Source organism: Carlito syrichta, unplaced genomic scaffold (genome assembly GCF_000164805.1).
Source record: "Carlito syrichta isolate Samal-C Ts95f unplaced genomic scaffold, Tarsius_syrichta-2.0.1 Scaffold287611, whole genome shotgun sequence".
Lineage (NCBI taxonomy): Eukaryota > Metazoa > Chordata > Mammalia > Primates > Tarsiidae > Carlito > Carlito syrichta.
The window spans coordinates 83,558-98,115 of record NW_007231707.1 but is presented as its reverse complement, the minus strand read 5'-3'; the positions used below and the strand labels follow the sequence as shown (position 1 = coordinate 98,115).

Sequence of the window (14,558 nt, the reverse complement as noted above, 5' to 3'; positions counted from 1 at the left end):
ATCAGCCAGGCGTGGTAGCGCATGCCTGTAATTCCGGCTACTTGGAAGGCTGAGGCAGCCCAGCAGGTCGAAGCTGCGGTGGCCGGGAGCGGCCACTGCACTCCAGTCTGGGCGACAGAGTGTGAGACTTCAACTCAAAAAAAAGGAAAAATAGAAAGTAAAATTAATAGTAATATGACAATTCCAGTTTATAAAGAAGCAGTATAGAGATTTGGTCATTGAACTGAACTTGTGCATTCTCATAGCTAATTTCTGTCCAATGTGATAATGAAATTTTCATTTTACTTCTTCATAGACCCAAGTACAAGTTTTATAGTTCACAATGCAGTCCACCACTAATTTCCCATCTTTCAGCTTTCTTGTTATTGTGTTTTCCTTTCCATCCCACTCCTGATGCTTAACTGATGTGCCATCTATAAAGTTTCAGACAGTCTGGGTTTTGAAACCATGTTTTGAGCCATGAACCTGGATTTAAAGACAACCAATTGAATAAATCAAATGAACAAAGGGATTTAGGTAAGACCTATTTTTTTTTTTAACCATGTGGCCTATTTGCCTATTTTGTGTATTCGAGGGAGATTTATTCAGGTACAGCATGTAGTAATAGCGATAGCACAGACATTTTCTTATTTAGTTGATTGATACTAAATATTTTTTTTAGATTAAGTTACCAGAAGAAGCTATGCATTATAACATTTCAATTAGATCATCATCCTACTAAATAAAAAAAGGTAGCATTAAGGGAGATAAAAATCTCTTATAATATGAAGTCTATTTCCAACATCTTGGGGAAAGTTTTCTACAGTGTGGAAACATTAACTTCTCCTGGTTTGTAATTTGAATGTTCGGGGTCATGACACAGGGCAGTTTTGCAGAATTTTTAGGTGATCTATACATCGTGTGTTAAGCTTGTTCCTTAAAATTTGTCTCGTTTCAGCTTATAGGGCTTTAGAAACAGAGAAGCTTTTGTCTTGAGTTGGAGAGTTGTAGCCAAATATTGGAGTAAATTAGAAGAATTCAGGATCTAGTCCAGTAGTCTTAATGTTCTGGGGCCTGCCAGGAGTTGATAATTTGTATTCATTCCTTGCAAGGCTGGGAATTTTTTAAGTCAGATATTTTATGCAAATTCTTAAATATGACATTTCAGCCATAGTCTATGCCCAATCTAGAGTATGTAGCTGCTCTTTGACTTCAGTCAATTGTTATATCAAACAGAAATGTAGATAAAATGTTGCCAGAAAAGGCAGAGATACAGATTTATGTTCACACAGAAATCTCTCAGCTAAAAAAAAAATTGGAGACTGAGTCCAACTGTTTAGAAATACTTGAGATGGCATATTGGGAGGATAAGGAGACATCCAACTGAATTGGGGTATATATGATAAGTGAGAAATAGCAGGTAATGACTGAAGGATAAGGGCATCTTCTGGAGAACTTTGATTGCCACACTCAAGGAACATATAGATAAGTCTTTGAGGTCTGAATGATCAGCAAAGTATTTAAGCAAGAACAGCACACAATTAGAATGGTATTTTTAAAAGATCACTTGGCAGTTGATGGAGCAGGACTGAGAATAGATTGGTGAATTAGAAGTCTATCATTAAGCTAAGTAAGAGTAAAGATGAGATGACAAAGGTCTATTTACTTTGTTCTTTCTCTTACCAGATTGTAAACTCCAAGACAGCAGGGCATTGTCTGTCTTGATCATTGCTATGTCTCCAGTACTAAGCAGAAAGTCTATTCAACATTTATTGAAATAATAAATTAAAGGGAGGGAATGAAGGTGAGAGATACATTGAAGAACTAGGTTTAAGAGACAATTACCTTGAGAAGAGTAGAATGTTGGTAATGGTGAGAGCAGTCATTGGAATGAGAAGCCACGGAAGCTTATTTCCTTCCCTGAAGCTTCCTCTACAAACCTTGGGAAAGGGGCATCTCAATGAAGAAATCATGTACACAGGAGTTTGTTTGTTTGTTTGTTTGTTTTTTTAATACTTGTGCACATTCAATTATTGGCACTTCAAGTGACCTCTTCAGTCTAGAAAAGGAAGAAATAGTTAAGAATTTTGAAGTGTTGAAAGGAGGATTAAGTGAAATTAGAGATGAGCAATTTCTGTAATTCCCTAGGTCCAATATTCCCAGAACACACAGCAAAAGGGGAGTGACCTTGGTTTCTGGCCCACTTTCAGCGTGGAGTGAGAACCAATGATTCTTCGAGTCTCTGGGCATGGTCCTGGTGAGTTGCCCATATAAGCAGAGAGAGCAACCCCCAACTCAAACCTCACTCAAAAAACAATTGTCAGGCCATAACAACAGTTCGAACAGAAAAAAATAAGTTAGAGAGGTTGACAAAAAGGTTGAAGGATAAAGTTATTTCACCCAAATAAAAAGATCCACATGTTCAAGGTGAGAAAGAATATGTACAGTGATGTACAACAAAACTTGAATTTCTGCGATACAAATCTGTAAAGATTCAAAAAGAAAAAGATTTTGGAATTAAAAATGAGCCGGGCTCGGTGGCTCAACTTGTAATTCCGTGCTTTGGGAGGCTGAGGTGAGTGGATGGCCTGAGCCCGCGGGTTTGAGACCCACCTGGGCAACTTGGTGAGACCTCATCTGCACAATAAATAAAAAAATTAGCTGGGCGCGGTAGAGCGCGCCTGTAGTTCCAGCTACAGTGGAGGCGGAAGGATCGCTGGAGCCCAGCGGGTTGAGGCTGTGGTGGCTGGGAGCGGCCACTGTACTCCAGTCTGGGCGACCGAGTGAGACTCCAACTCAAAAACAAACAAACAAAATGAAAACCTTTTGCAATTTTACTGGGGCAAATTAAATATTTTAGGAAATGCTGTCCTAACACAGGAGACTACATTTTTTTTTAGTTTGATATTATTAGTTTGATTTTTAATTTCAAAGTTCAATCTTTTAAAAAATTATTACAAATAATTTTCTTTTAATTACAGCCAACTTACACACAAAATTACTTCATAATGTCCCTTTTCATGAACGTTATTACAACTTTACTCAGACATTGATAACAATACTTAGATTTTCTGCTTTTTCCTATACTTACTCTTCCTCATTTTACTTTAGAACAAAAATTCATCATACAAGATTTTTTCTCATTTTTTCTTTTTCACTAGAAATACATCTTTGTATCTGTCATTTTATTCACATCTCTCTCCAACTTACTGGTTCCTTTCCATTTTGTTTCTATTTCTTTTTTAAATTCATGCTTTACAATAACTTTTACATAAACTCCAATTTAGGCAACTTATTCTTTTTCTCTATATATGAAATACAATTTTATGCCATTTAATACTTTTAAAAACACATCTTATATATAATTGGTACATTTTATATGTAGAATTATTTATTAGTTAGAATTTAAAACTATTTGTAACCTTAAATTTTAGTGAAAACCTAGAAAGCAATATTTTGAATTGTCTGTCACTTATTAGCATTTTATCGATGAGAACATTTTATGATTTTCATGAATATGTTTTCCTATAACATAATTTTTATCTTAATTTAAAATGACCCAGAGATTTAATGAGTACCTATTACTCAATTTAACATAATCTTTAAGTTTCAAATTATATGAAAATTTTAATTATAGACATTTATTTTATTTGCATTTAATTACAGTCATTTATTTTGTTTATATTTACATTACTTTGTTTATTTTTACCAGTTTACTTATTAGAACTGAGATATTAGACAAAGCCAGTCTCATTTCAAGTTAACCAGCTAACCATTTTTATAGCCTTCAAATATCAAGTTCTCACCTAAGCAAGAAGCTTGCGTTCAAATATATGGGTCTTTTACTGATAACTCAGAAAAATTAGTTGTTTTTCATTAAACCAAAATATTAACTTAGTCTTATTTACAAAAAATACACAAAGATCTTTCTATTTTAGACGAAATTTATAGTTTTATAAACTTTGTGTCAAATTCTGACATACTAAAAAATCTAGTGATCATAAATAGAAAATTATTTCACCAGTAAATCAGGCAAAGATATATGCTGACAGTTTTGAAGACTTTTCTACTTTTATTTTACCCATAATTTAAAAATCAATTTATTTATTAAAGATTTATGTAAACCATATGAACTAAAAGACATTTTGGTTAATTACTATTTTTATTTTTCAGTTGGAGTCACACTCTATTGCCCAGACTGGAGTGCAGTGGTACGCTCATGGCCACACCAGCTTCGACCCGTTGGGCTCCAGTGATCCTTCTGTCTCAGCCTTCCAAGTAGCTGGAGCTACAAGTGGGCTACCACGCTCAGCTAATTTTTTGATTTATTGTAGAGATGAGGTCTCGCCAAGTTGCCCAGGCTGTTCTTAAACCCATGGGCTCCTCACCTTGGCCTCCCAAAGTGCTGGAATACAGGTTTGAGCCACCGTGCCCGGCCAATTATTAATTATATATTTTATATGCATACTTGTTTATCTTCAAAGATTTCTGGCCAACTATGCCAGTTTATACCATGTAGACAGAATATATACCATAATATATGTACATATATGTAAATACATATAAATACATGTATGCACACAATTAAAGATCCCACAGCTTTCATTTAAAAATTTTAGTCATGAGATAGTAATACCAATTTACAAGATTATATAAGAGAGTTGGATACAAACTATATTTCTGGTAAAACTGGAACTTACACATATGGCTAAACTTTATTTGCTTCTGATAGTTAAGCTAATAAAAACTATGGACCAAAATTTTGGGTAAAGCAATTTCTATGGACATTTTATTTTATTTTATTTTATTTATTTTATATTTTTGAGTTGGAGTCTCACTCTGTCGCCCAGACTAGAGCGCAGTGGCCGCTCCTGGCCACCGCAACCTTGACCTGCTGGGCTCTGGCGATCCTTCCGCCTCAGCCTTCCAAGTAGCTGGAACTACAGGCACATGCTACCATGCCCGGCTAATTTTTTGATTTGTTGTAGAGATGAGGTCTCACCAAGTTGCCCAGGTGGGTCTCGAACACACGGGTTCAGGCAATTCACTCATTTAAGCCTCCCAAGGTGCGGGATTACAGGCTGAGCCACCAAGCCCGGCTGACATTTGATTTTAAAAACCTTTTTTTATTTTTTGAGTTGTAGTCTCAATCTGTAACCCAGCCTGGAGTGCAGTGACATGTTCATGGCCACCGCAGCCGCAACCCACTGGGCTCAGGCAATCCTTCCGCCTCATACTTTCAAGTAGCTGGATCTACAGGTGCATGCTACCATGACTGGTTTATTTTTTGATTTGTTGTAGAGACAAGGTCTCACCAAGTTGCCCAGACTGGTCTCGAACTCCTGAGCTCAGGCAATCCTCTCACCTCAGCCTCCCAAAGCCCTGGGATTACAGGCTTGAACCACTGTGTCCTGTCTTTAAAACTTTTTAAACTCCTTTCTTCCCCTCCAGTTTTATTTTTTTGTTTCAGATGACTTTAGAACTACATATTTAATGTCTACATTTTATCTAGGACTGACTGGATTGTATAAGAAAAACAAAGTGTCCAAGTCTCCTTGAACTAGTAATAAATCTATCTTTTGTTTGCCAGTCTTGTTTGCTTGGTTAGCAAGTGAAGTTGGGAAACAATTTTAGCAGTATTTATTTTCTTTTTATCTTTAATGTGGCAGAAAAAGTGAACTTTTTATTTTGAATAGAAATATTTTATGATATATTTCTGAAGTAAAGATTTTGACCTGTTGTATCTGAAAGTCTTTTATAAACATCTATATAGTTCTTTTAGATTATTAATTTTTCAATTAATTGTTTCATTGCCAAACACAATTGATAGTCAAGCAAATCTAAATTTATATTTCTAAAAGGTGTTTGGGTTGTTGGTTACCATGAAGTTGTTTTGATTTCTAAAGCCATTAGTCTGAAAGTCCTTTATCTTTGTATGTACCAATCAATCTATTCATCTATAGTTTACTATAGCATGTGTATTCCCATTGCAATATTTTTTCCAAATAAACATCTTTTTTTTTACAGAGCCCCTCTCTGCTTGTTAGTTAGGTTAGCAGAATAATAGAGACAGCAGATAGGTTAAAATTTTGGATAGCTTCTTGATTAAAGAAACATCAGAAGAAAACATGAGGTATCGTTTATCCCTTTTGAACAGTTGTGCATTTTTTTTCAATGGAGATGATTCTACTCATTCATTCAGTTGTTTATACTTGTTTTCCCATTGAACTAATTATTAAACGCCAGCCCACTAAGGGTCAGATTTAGTGCTAGATGCTGGCTTCAATGACTTGAAACAGTTTCTCTCTTTAGGAAGTTTTCATTCACCAACTTTTTCATTCTGTGTACACTACTTGAATGTCTACTATGTGCCATTTACTCTGAGATCTTCTGAGGGAGTAAACAAAACCAGGTATAGCTAACTCTCTGCCCTCATTGTTCTGGAGTTTTCATTTTAGTCTTTCACTGAGAATACTTATGTATTTGGCTCTCTGTGGCTTGAGGTTGGGGGAGCAGGCTAAGTGCCTTCAGGAGAGAACCCTGTTCTTTTCTAACTATAGATTTAGGGAAGGAGAGAAAGACTCTTTTCTTTACTATTTGAGGGAGGAGTCACAGTTAGTCTCTTTGTCTTGGAAATAAAGTTGTTAAATAAGCAAATTAATCTGATATATATTTATCTCATTAGAATTAGAGTCAATTCAAAATAAATTTTGGGAAGTACAACTATAGATGTAAAACTGATGAAAATCCTTAGAGAAACACTAATAAATATTCAATTTTGATTTATTTAGTACCATTTTATCAGTATATAATTTCTAGGATACTTTGTTTTTCAAATGGAAATGACATAAAAAAGAACAAGAACCTAAAATAGAATAGTGACATAGCTGAAGTTTTTGACATGAAAACATTTTTTCCATCAGACTGTCTTGTACTCTTATATTTGACATTTCTGAAAATCTGACCAGGATGTTAGAATTTAGAGGTTTTAAAAATCTTATACCTTCTAGTAGAGTCTAAAGTTTTTTTTAAAATAAATAAATGTATAGCAAGAAGAGACCACACCAAGAAAGGGACATGAGGAAAACAAAAAAATAATTACACAAAACTATAGCTGGTTCATGTGGCTTTTTTGTTGTTGTTTTTGTGTATTTATTTATTTTCCACATGAAAAGTTGGAAAGTTTAGTGTAAGAGGACTGAAATAATAATCTATTATTTAAGGTTTACAAGAAAAGATCATAAATAAGAGACGAAGTCAGCCCAATCACCCTCCTCACTGTCCCACAAACACATCACATACAGAACTGGCCTGCTGCACATGCTAATTATTTCTATGTGGAATATTCTCTTCCCTTCAGCCCTCTAACTAACTGATAAAGCTACCCTCCATCATGGCTTATCCAACTCACAGAGATCTCTGAACCCACTATACTTCTTATCTCTATCACTCTTTTCTGCTTAACCATATGTGTGTGCGCGCGCGCGCGCGTGTGTGTGTGTGTGTGTGTGTGTGTGTGTGTGTGTTTTAGATTATTCATTTGTTGTTACTTAGCTCTGCCAGGTACACATATCTCATTTTTTGAGATCAGGGATGCCCCCTCACATACTTCTATATCCTTTACATGTAGTAGCCAGAGAATCATTACCGGAAATACACCATGACCTTAGGTAACTCAGAACTGCTCTCTACATTTGGAACAAGTGGATTTAGAAGCCAGCTGGAGCAGCAAGCAAACTTGCAGATGCCATCTGGGCCTCACATATCCTTTGTCCAATTTTGGCTTCTTTTATGAATAATTTCTGGATCATCACAATAAGTATGTGCTGAACAATGAAATAAATGAACAAGTGAGTTGTGTCCCATCTGGCAGTCTTGTGGTTCCAAACATATAGAATATTTTAGATACTTAAGATAAGGAAAATCTTTGAAGAACTTTTGATCAGAAAGTGGGACACGAGTTAATAGCTCCAATACCTTGTGTCAAATATGCAAGGTGTAACTATAGGCTTTGTTCTAGATAAAGTCTTGTCAGAATTTTCCCCGGCTCCTTCAGTCCCTCCTTCATGTTTCAGTCCCATCTTTACTGAGAGGCACGTATCTGCAACACATTTTTCCCCCCTGCTTTCAAGGCTAAACTGCAAAACGATTTTACTCTGTAAAACAATTTTTACTGTCTAGTTTAGGGTGCTTCTTTCTTCTTAAGCCTTGCAGTTACTAGAAAATTCTAATAACAACATCTAAGAATTTGGCCAGTACAAAGCTGAAGTAACACTAACTCTGTTCAATTGTGTCTTTCTTTGAAGTTTCCAAAGGTCCATGAGTCTCTTTATATACTTTAGAACAATCATTATGAACATACGTTACATATGTCTTGGGGGAAAAAAATTGTGCTTTGAGCTTTCTAAAATTATTCACTGTATACATGGGAATTTAATATTTTAGTTTATTTGGATAAGAAAAATTTGTGCTCCTACTGTTAAAAAGTTTGAAAACATGATGCAGATATAAAAATGGTTTTTAACATATATTGAGTACTTACATTTTCTAATTACATGTATTATCTCTGTTGTAAATTCTCATAAAAACCCAATAAAATTGTACTTTTAAAATCACTTTATACAGATAAGAACTGAGACATAGGGAAGATAAACAACTTGCTTAAAGTCACATCACAGAGACAAGATTTAAATCCAGGCTTTCTAACTCTGAAACTTTTGCTTTGAGTTCTGGTAGCAGAAGTAGTTTTGTCTGGTTTACAGAGTTGATTGTGACACTTTCAGGATTTTTGTGAGCCAGTTGATGTTTTATTGGTAGCTTGAAATTGGTCATGGTGGATGTGGTAGCCAGAATAATGATTCCCATGAAAAAAGTTATACAAGTTCAAATATCCCTGGAATTTTTGAATGTTACTTTACATGACAGGAGGGACTTTGTAGATCTGATTAAGGTTAAGGGCCTTAAGATAGGGAGTGTGTCCTGAATTAGCCGGGTGGACTCAATCTAATCACATAAATCCTTTGTAGTGAAAACCTTTTCCACCTGTGGTCAGAGAAAATGCTATGAAAACAGAAGCAGGACCAGAAAGATGCAACTTGAGAAGGAAATTGCTTTGGCAGCAAAATAAAACTAACAAATTCAACTGGAGTATTTACACCAACGAAATCAGCAAATATAACTGGCTTTTATGTTTTTTGTTTGTTTGTTTTGTTTTGTTTTCCTGGAGAGATAGTGTATCAGCACATCACCCTTCTGAACTGTTTTATTTGCTATAACCTATGAAATGCACGAGGAAATGAAAACATAGAGAGGTTAAATAACTTATTCAAAAGACAGAATAGAGATATGATTACCTTTATAAAGATATTTGTTGAAATTAACATATACGCATATTTTTAGTCTTTACAATAACCAGGAAGTTTAATTTATTACTTTACTGCTGTACAATGTATTCAGATTAGTGTATTTATGTAGATTCTTTCTCCTTCTCAGCACATGTCCTCTGGGTCTCCTATTTTTCTCCTGAGCTCCCCTAAGTGCATATCATTACATCTCTGATAAACAGTCAGCATAGGATTTGTAGGCTATTTAAATAAAATAGAGACTACGTCAATGATTATCAATCCAGTCATCCAGTCATCCCTCCTTCCATCTATATATTCGCTCATTAGCTTAAGCACTAAAAAATTATTCAATTATGCTTTAAATTTAACAAAAACCTATTGGGGGAAGGGAGGACACAACATCAATAAGGGTTCCTGATCTCAAACCAGGCAAAGTGGGGACCAAAGGGAGGTCCAAACTTTACCTGTACGATGACCACTTGTATAACTAATCCTGAATTATACCCCATATCTTTAAAATAATTTTTAACAAAGCAATAGTATAAGATTGCCAGATTTAGCAGAAGAAAATGTAGGACACCCAGTTAAATTTAAATTTTATATAAACGATAATTTTTTTTAGTAGAAGTATATACCACGCAATATTTGGAATATACTTGTATTAAAAATTATTTGTTGTTTATTTTAAAATTCTAATTTATCTGATGCTATGATTTGAATGTGTCTCCTTCAAAATTCAGGTGTTGCCAATGTGATCGGTTTTAAGATGTGGAACCTTTAAGAAGAGATTAGGCCGCGTGGGTTCCTGCCTCCTGAATGAGATAAAGCCTTATAAAAGAGACTTCACGCATTTTGGTGAGCTTGTCCTTTTGCCATGTGGGGATATGGTAGTCCTCCCTTCCGGAGGATGTAGCAGTACAGCATCATCTTGGAAGAAGAAAGCAACCCTCACCAGACAACTAAACCTATACATGCCTTGATCTTAGACTTCCTGAACTCCAGAACTATAAGCAATAGATGGCTATTCATTATACAAACACACAAAACAAATACTTATTATGGAACTACTGTATGCTCAGTACTAAATATCAGAATTATCAGCACAAAAATAATTCAAATTATGTGTGTGGGTATAAAACTGTAATTTCCTAACAGTAAAATTTAAGGTAATGTTGAGAATTATTTTTGGCTGATGAGGTTTCCTCTTGACTTTCAGATAAGTATCAATGTTGGACAAAGTACCACCCTACCACAAACCTTGCTGCTGCTCTTGGTCATTTATAGACCTCTAAGCCAGTCATTAGCTGATTTATCAAGTTACTGTATTTCAGAAGGAAAACTTTAGAGCTTAAGAAAATAATCAGATAATGGATATGAGGAGTTCAGATATCCTAGCTAGATTTTCTTTCATTATTTAATTAACTAGGATTTGTTTGTGTAAAATAAAATGTCTTGGGTTAAAGAATGACTCCATGGAACACTTTAAACGAAGGAAGCATTCTAGCCACATGGGAATTGTCCTTGCGTGGGTAGCTTGGAGAAGTTACTCACTGATACATATTTGGAGAAAAGAAAAACAAGCTTTTGTACCATGTGCACACTTAACCAGTAGATGTCATGCAAAGTCCTGTGCATGTGTTTTGCTGCTTACTGCTGTCAGTAGAAAAACAGTGTATGAAATTCAGAAAAAAGTTCTCATAGAATTTCAACACAAATAACTATCTTCTTTGTCTTTGAGAAGAAATAGCAAGTTGAATATAAATTAGTGTATATTTTATACAACTGAGTGTAGAGAAGTCAAGTAATCAGGTATTTCCAGGTTTGTATATTAATATAAAATCCTCTAATTATTAGAATCTTACACTGCACTGTTTAGTAATTGTGGTGTTTTAGAATGTGTGGAGGACAGGATAAATTTAGAGTGCCTTTCACTGACATTGATTTTTCCCTTTGATAAATGGTCTGGAGTATTTTTTAAAAATGAAGTCATAAAGATTTATGATTCAATGCCCTAGATTGAAGAAATGTTATCATTCACCACCAAATCTGCTTATTAAATACAAAACGTGTGATTTCTCCAATCACACAGAAAAGGAAAGTCATGCCCTAGTCTAGTGCTGCTTGTATCTTATTGGAATATGTTTTTCATTTTAAATTACATTGACATGATAATTTTTGCCATATCCAATCTTGTTCATTCTGTATAAATAAAAGACCTTGTGGACCTATTAACTCCATTTTCCCTTTTGTTGTCAGTGGTATCATTTGCAATCTTATCCATATTCCATATATTGTATCAATTTACTATTATATTTCTTTTTCAGCTTCCTAAAAATTTACTAGATAGCACTGGGCTAAATGCTGGGTTTTATGGTGCCGTATTGGCCATCTCCTAATTACTTGGAGAAAATACAATGCGTCATTATAATCTAATATATGTGATTATGTTTTCATTTGAGCTAATGCAAAACACACAGTTTATGTCTAATGGATGAATTATACCAATTATAGAAAAACAAATGACCCATGATAAACAGGCAGTGATTATTAATGGCAAATGTTTAGGATGTTAAGTGTTAATTTTTTCCTTATAGTTAACCAGAACTTCAAAATTGCAGGCTATAAGATCCTTCATTGCTCAATTTCCTCACCACAAAATGAAGGATTTCTTCTAGGTTGGGGATTTCCAAATGAAGCTGAACTTCAGAAACAGCTGGATTCCTTATAAACACAGATTTTTTACTGTTCACTTGAGATTTCAAAAATTTATTTTTCTGTCTATGACTAGAGCCCAGGAATCAAGTGATCCTGAGGCTGTATTCTGTTTGCTGAGGGTTAGGATTCTACAAACTGTATTTCTCCATTGTCTGCTAGTTTCTTAATTTCTACCAATAGAATTCACTAGAGGGAGACTGGAGTACAGAAGGAAGAAAGGACTTCCTTCCTATTTGCTTTCTCTTCCTGTCAGCATCACTCTAGAAATGATTCTTTTACTCTAGAAGAGATAGATGATCCTAGTTTTGGGGTACATTCTGAACTGGATTGCATTCTGATTTTTCAGAGCCTCCATCTCAGAATCCCAGCTCCTCATTTGATACTCTAAGGCATCAGCACAGATGGGTAGTGGTCTGTATTGGTCTGCTCTGGCTGCTGTAACAAAATACCACAGGCTGTGTAGCTTATACAAAAGAATCTGTTTTTTCACAGTTTTTGAGACTGAAAGTCCAAGATCAAGGTGTTTCTGAGGCCCCTCTTCCTGGCTGGAAGACAGCCACCTTCTTGTCATGTCTTTATATGGCTTTTTCTCTGTGTGCACACATCATTTGTATCTCCTTCTCTTCTTATAAAGACATCAGTCATATTGCATTATAGTTCCCCGCCCTTATAATCTGGTTTATCCTCAACTTTTTCTTTAAAGGCCCTGTCTCTAAATACAGTGACACTGGGGATTAAGGATTCAATATACGAATTTGGGTGTGAGGGTGGGCTAGAAAACAATTCAGTCCTTCCTCAGAGTCCTTCTGATGTAAGAAACCAAACCCATGGGATTCCTCCCAAGATCTCAACACTAGATGGTAAGCACACTATCAGATGCTGAATCACAACTCCATGGACAGTCCTTTGAGCTACAAGGCTCTGATAATGCCAAAATTTCCCTTTGTTTCTCCCGTTTGTAGAGGAGATAGTCACTGCCTGCAATTACTATCTCATGTTAACCTTAATGTTGCCTTTGGCTATTCCTATTTGCCTTTTTTTTTAAGAACATAAAAAGTTTTATTTGTTCATTTCTTGCATTTGAAGCACTTTTCAATGACAGCTTTAGCCTGAGATTCTTTGCCATAGTCCTTAACTACTACACAACTGCTACCAACCACTTTATGGGGTTTCCCTCTCTGTCAACTTTATGCAGACCTACTCATTTTACTCATTTTTTATTGTCATCAACCTTAATTAGGTTGACTTGGTGTTCAGCACAAAGGGGCTCCACAAACTTGACAAACATTGGGTCATCACAGTTGGATGCTAGCACACAGAGATGGGTCTAGAGCTTGTCTAAGGCTTTGGCGGCTTGGCAAATTCCAGGCACTAGGCTGTCGTGGATGAAAGCAGTCTACAGCCCTTCTTGTAAAGCAGTGTTCACAACCATGACACCACTAGCAGCTATTCCTTCCTTGGCCACGGTGATGGGTTACTGGTGATGTCGAATGTTGAACGCACCCACCCCTCTGCCTCCCCATGATTCAGTGCCGACAGGCAAATAGCTGTTCCTGCTCTTCAACACCAGTTCCACATCATATCTTCTCTGTTGAAATACCTAATGTGCTTTCTATTTTCTGGCTGATAACAATCTGCAAGAAACTATTGAACTAGCCTTGTGATCATTTAAATGAATATGTGTCTATATAGTCAGAAAAGCAACTACACATCAGAGATACACCTAGAGTATTTGAAAAACAAGAGTATTTGAGAAACAACAAGGTGGAAAATGTGATTGGTGCAAAGCGAATGAGAAACGTGTTTAAAAATGATATAAAAAATGTAGCCAGGGCCTGACAACATATAGAAAAACCAAAAACCAAACCAAAACAAAACAACTTTGGTTTTTATTTCGGCTGCAACAAGAAGCTGTTGAAACATTTAAGAAGTGTGAGGTGATGTGTTTTGTTTTTTCTTCTTAAGTATCACTAGTAACTGCTATATTGAGAATATATTTAAAGAAACAAAAGCAAAAACAGAGATACTAACTGGGAGCCAATTGCACATATTCAAGTCAGAGATGATGATGTTTTCTGGGATAGTAGCAGTGGAGGTAACAATTAATTTCATTATAAATGTATTGGTGGAATCAACCAGGCTTGCCAATAAATTGAATGTAGAATGAAAGAAAAGGATGCGAGTCAAAATAATCTTAAGGTTTTGGTGAGCAATTGGAATACTAAAGCTGTCACTAGAGAGTGGGTCTGTCTCTTTTGGTTGTGGTGAAGAATGGGTGCCAGAAGCTATGATTTTAACACGTCAACTCTCAGTATCTGTTAGACATACTAGGTATCACTAACTGATTGCTATGTAAATCTGAAGTTCAGTGTAGAGGTCCAAGATGAACATATACACTAGAGAGACACTATAAGATAGATGATGCCTCAGCCTGTAATCCCACGCCTTTGAGAGGCTGAGGTGAGTGGATTGCCTGAGCCCGCGGGTTCGAGACCCGCCTGGGCAGCAAGACCTCATCTC

General features: G+C 35.7%; 2 pseudogenes; both read right to left on the bottom strand.

Annotated features, from left to right (window-relative positions):
* The window catches only part of LOC103254890, a 9,151-nt pseudogene extending 1,091 nt beyond the window's left edge, over positions 1-8,060 (bottom strand).
* A 5,045-nt stretch (positions 8,061-13,105) lies between these two features.
* Positions 13,106-13,512, bottom strand: LOC110595181 (annotated as a pseudogene).
* Between the last annotated feature and the right edge of the window lie 1,046 nt (positions 13,513-14,558).